Below are 5,575 nucleotides of genomic sequence, written 5' to 3' on the forward strand. Positions count from 1 at the left end.
TGTGTGGAGAAAAGGGATAGTGCATTCCCTGGTGGAGGAGTGGTGAGCAAGGTCATGCCAGGCAAGGGCCAGGTTTAGGGACAAGTCAAAAAAAGTGGTGACTTGGCAAGGCAAGGTGAGGSAGAAGTAGGCAAGGCAAGGAGAGTCCTAGGAGAAGAAAAGGCAAGGTTTGACCTGGGCAAAGGGGTAGGGAAGTCAAGGTAGGGATGGGTGGGGAAGTCAGTGCAAAGCGGTGGAGGGAAGGAAGACTGAGGGAAGGCTACAGAGGGGGCAGCAAGGTGTGGGCAAGCAAGGCAAAGTAAAGGAATGGTCAGATACGGCAAGGAAATGCAAAGCTGGGTAGGAGTGATAAGGAAATGCAAATGATGTGTAATCCCGGCAAGGCCATGAAGGAAATCRGTAGGCAGGTCAAAGGTGGGGGTTGGGCATACAAGAGAATGCATGGCAATGAAGGCTTAGCAGGGAAAAGCAAGGAAACTCTTGGGTTGCCAAGGCAGGCTSGTGAGAGATACATTCAAGGATTGCTSGTAGACAAAAACAGCCGGGACAGACTCATTTAACTGGCCTTGGTTTCACCTGCACCACTTCTAATCTGCACCTAAAACACTGGGGCTACCTGCTTTCATTGCTATGCAAAATGAAAGGAATGAGAAGGTAGTGTCTTTACAAACAGACTGATTCTGGGGGTAAGATAAGGCTGATACTGGGAGATAGAAGGAAACAATGGGAAGGATTTCCATAGGAATTCCACTGATTGACTTATCCCAGACTGTGTTAATAGACTACAAGAGCAGAGATAAAGAAATGTGTATTGAAAGGGGGCAATGTATGATAGAAGGGGGTTTTGGGGAGCCTGTACTCTCAAGTACCTCAGCCAATGGGGCAAGAGAGAGGGAWCTGCAGCCAGAAAATTAGGATAAAAGAGGCTGCGTCCTCTATGAATTTGAGAGACCCCATGGGAAATGCCCATGACCTCTCCCTTTATTCATGAATAAATTTGCAGGACTCCTCTGTCTCATTTTTGGACATAAACCTCTGGTGCTTGTGGATTAATTTTCCTAACAAAAAGAACTGTCATTCTGGTCAGAGAGCCCAAAGGCAAAATGTAGATTGCCTCTCCAAAATTCCATACATGTGAGGTTTGGTGCCAGTGAAAAGATGCATGGACAGATGGGTCTGGCTGCACATGACGTGCTCTAGGCTTCTCTCACATGGTCATGAAACACTGGGGGTACGTGAAGGGCCTTCAGAGTCCTAGGAGGAGCAGGGCAGAGCAAGGCAAGTTGAAGAAATGCCATGATGACAAGGGTCTTGAATTCCGGGTGGGGGAGGGTTAAACAAGGTGATGCAAAGCAAGGCAGGACTTCGAGGGCAAGACAAGACAACTGCTGGCTTTGCTAGCCAAGGCAAGGCAAGGGAGAAGTCGGCAAGGCAAGGTGAATCCTAGAAGGACAAAGAAAGGCAAGGCTGAGCCTGGACAAATGGGTAGGGAAGTCAAATTGGGGGCTGAGTGAGCAAGTCAATGCAAAGCAGTGGAGGGAAAGAAGAGCTCAAATGGTCAAGTTCATACAACATAACCTCTCAAAATCTTTGCACCTAGGCTCATGTGCTAAAAGGAACAAATCAATTGCTGCTTAATTTCGTAGCATAGCATGTCTAATGCTGTCCACATAAATTAACTAGTCAGATATTGCTATGTTGGTAGCATTACTTAACTTTGCCAGCCAACAGCTGAGTTTATTCAGGCTTATTTGGGCTTGTGAAGGCCACTTGCAACCCAAAGAGCTAATAAAGAGGCAGTGATTATCTTGTCAGCATTCAGAGCTTGGCTGTATGTCTGCAGGCCGCAGTAAAAGCATGTATGCTGCGACTATGACAGTGCTGAGTTCAGTTTGTTGGATCCATACTGCAACTGTTACATCTGGAGAAAAGAAGGTTCGTTTTTCAGAGGTACATGGATCACCTTTAATTTCCATTGGCACTCCAGCCCATGCTCCATCTCCACAGATTAGGAAAATACCCTGTGGGAGTTGCGTATGTGCCCTAAAACTCAAGCTTTGTTGTGCTGCCATTGAATCAAGACAGTGGGAAGCATTTTGATACCAGGGTGTTTTGGCATTAGCTCACCAAGCTATGGGGCTATTCCTTGTGCTGATCAATTTAAAGATGGTTCAACTATCTGCATTCTATGTGCCTAAAATCCACAACTCCTGTGGGGGTAATGCAGGGGACTTCCTGAGAGGGTGATAATTCTCTTCCCAATAATTCTTGGGAAATCTGACAGGCTGCAGATGCAGAGGTGCTATTACATAACTGTTGCAGCTCAGGAACAGTGAGAGAAATATTGATCAGATGTGCTGTGAATGGGTTCTGAGGCACAGCAATGCTAAGGGAAAAGGGGATCTTGTCTGGTTGCCTTAGCCAGGGTCACTCAGATGTTTTGTTCCAGGGGGTATGAGTTGCAGGTATCCTGTTAAAGCATAAACAGAAGAACAGTTACCTTCCCCCTCCTGCTCTCACTCGTTACTCATGTAAACGTAAGTGCTGAGCAGGTGCTCAGCACCAGTGCCATTCCCCTGGAACRGCGATAGTAACTGCCTGGTTTGCTTCCACTGCTGTCACCTCAGTGGCAATAGGACCAGATTCCATGATGGGTGGATACTATAGCTTGGCACCTGAACAGTAGAACTGTTTTGGACCTTGAATGGATAGGGACGGCATAATCGAGAAGAAGAGAGATTCTATAGTTCCAGTAGGGAGAATACAGATCAAAGGAGCCATGTTTGTTAGGCTTCCAGTGAATAGCCTTTAATTTCTCTATTGTTTAAAACAGTGCACCTATAGAATAACTCAAATGAAACAAAGATAAAATTAATGTAAAGAAAAGGCTATCATCCATCTGAAAACTTCTGTTTTCATCATCTTCCCCTTACACAAAAAGGCTTTTGATTAGGAGGATTTTAGTTTTATCCAAAGGCCTTCAGTCCRTATGTGCCAAAACCATCCCACAATGAGCATTGCTATTTCTGATCTGGGAGAGATGCAGTATGTRAGGATCCCTGCTACTCCTGGGATAAGGAGTAGTCTCCAAAGATGTGGAGGGTACAGTCCCAGCCCTCCCACAGTGACTGTGCCTGCAGAAGGGCCTTGTGCTTTTTTTTCNAGGATCCCTGCTACTCCTGGGATAAGGAGTAGTCTCCAAAGATGTGGAGGGTACAGTCCCAGCCCTCCCACAGTGACTGTGCCTGCAGAAGGGCCTTGTGCTTTTTTTTCYCTGGTTTGTGTGTGGAGGTGCTGCTGCACTCTACCACTGAGCTTTGACTGAGGTRGGGGCTGTAGGAAAAGGCTCAAAGCAGCACTGTAGTCTTTAAAGAGCGTTTATTTTAAAAGTCTTACCTTTTTCCTGGGGCATTTTTTCAATGTGGAGAGGTGACATTCTGATGTTTTGCCAGTGGGCAGGATCAGCACAAAAGACATGGACACCAACTTAAAGAATAGCTGAACAGTAGTTTGAACAGTAGKTTGAGCAGTRGTTCAAAGCTGCAAAGAATCTCAAAAGGAGAAGCTCAGCAACGCTTCATCATTACTACAAAAGATGGCATATAGTGATTAAGAAAGATCCATCATCAGTTACCCTCAGACTTTACCATCATCCAGATCTGCACATAAGCTGGGGAGCCCCTGTCACAGTAGAGCACTGGAGAGCCATTCTTGGTAACTGAGAATTCATACACGGTGCATCCACCCACAGGGGAGGCTTCCAACCTCACTGTGAAAGGGACCAGCTTTTGTAGTGCTGAATAGACAAGCTGACATCATTTACAGTGTGGGAACATCAGGTTTCATCTTTCTCTTGGGCTCCACCCAAAGCCTGACCAGGGCTCAACGAGGAACCACRGGAGTTGGCTTTGACTATGTACCTCCAAAGAAAKCCAGATATCTGATTTCATGGCCTTGTTCAGCTTCTAAATACAGAAATGTAAATACTTGTTTCACTAATGAGCTAATGATCATGCCTCTTTTGTTAATGAGTGGATACAAATATAATATTTGGTTCGAAGGTTCATCTAAAAGTAAATTTTGGCTCAGGGCCTGTTGTTCAGGCCTTAGTACTTCACCTGGGACATCCTTTTGGAAGCGCTGGAGGATTTTGTGTTGAGCATGTTCWAGAAACTTAAGTTTAAATTACCCCACATGGGTTATGAAGGTGCAAACAATGTGTCCAAAGTTTGCTTGAAGAAGCTAAAGTTGCAGTCAAGCTTGCCAAATACATATGAAAGTACTTGGGATCAGATTTTTGCTGGTCTTGCCTCCAGTGGTGAGGAANTAATGAGTGGATACAAATATAATATTTGGTTCGAAGGTTCATCTAAAAGTAAATTTTGGCTCAGGGCCTGTTGTTCAGGCCTTAGTACTTCACCTGGGACATCCTTTTGGAAGCGCTGGAGGATTTTGTGTTGAGCATGTTCWAGAAACTTAAGTTTAAATTACCCCACATGGGTTATGAAGGTGCAAACAATGTGTCCAAAGTTTGCTTGAAGAAGCTAAAGTTGCAGTCAAGCTTGCCAAATACATATGAAAGTACTTGGGATCAGATTTTTGCTGGTCTTGCCTCCAGTGGTGAGGAATCARATGGACTTTTCCCTTGCTGTTGCTCTGCTCACCTACTTCAGGGACATAGCATTACCAGGACTAATGCTATGGTTCCTCAATTGCTCCTGGGATCTCCCACGCAGTGTCTGCAGAGTTGGACCTTAATGGTGGGCCAGGCAGGGTGGGCTGGGGAAGTGGAGTGTACCCTTCAGAAGAGGGGGCTCCTTGTGACGGAAGGGTTTCCCTGCAGATCCATGGGCAGGGCAGTGCACTGCCTTCACCCCTGCATGGGGGATGGAGGAAATACAGAGAAYGGCCCCCGCRGGGGGAGTGTCACAGCTTCACAGACCCCGGCTCGGGGCCCTTCAGTGCTGAGAGCCAAGGCCAACCTTGAGCCCTGGGCACCACGGGGTGACGCCRTGGCAGTGGGGTGACGGAGGGCCTGGAGGGGTGAAAAAAAGGCCTCTGGAATGGGCTACTGGACTCCACATGGGAGGATGGTCCTGGTGATGGCTGAGGTGGTCATCCCCGGCTCGGGCTCATCCCCGGCTCTGCAGTGCTGAGGAAGGCTGAGGACTGGATCCGGGGAGTCGGGGGAGAGACCTAGCGAGTGCTTAGAAGTGCAGATCGGGGTTTGGATGGGTTGGGGTCAGCCCCACCAGGCCAACGTGCTTGCCCCACGCCTGCCAGGYGACCGGTGATGGAGGAGGAGCATGAATGCCACTGGCGAACGTGCCATAGCACAGCCAATGGAAAGGTGGTGTGGGTGGGGCAGCAGCGCCGGGGAACTACCTTGGCACCAGGTGACGTCAGGTGCACTACCGGTCACCATTGGCAGCTGTCATGATTTGGACCCTGGCTGAACGCCAAGGTACCCACAACATTTCCTGCCCTCCACCCCCAGGAAAGGTAGAGGGAAGAGCAAAAACTCATTTTAACACCGAGATTTATGGCTTTTAGTTAAGATAACGAATTAAGAGGA

This window comes from Malurus melanocephalus, unplaced genomic scaffold (genome assembly GCF_030028575.1).
Source record: "Malurus melanocephalus ecotype Western Australia unplaced genomic scaffold, MMel_1.1 scaffold_237, whole genome shotgun sequence".
Lineage (NCBI taxonomy): Eukaryota > Metazoa > Chordata > Aves > Passeriformes > Maluridae > Malurus > Malurus melanocephalus.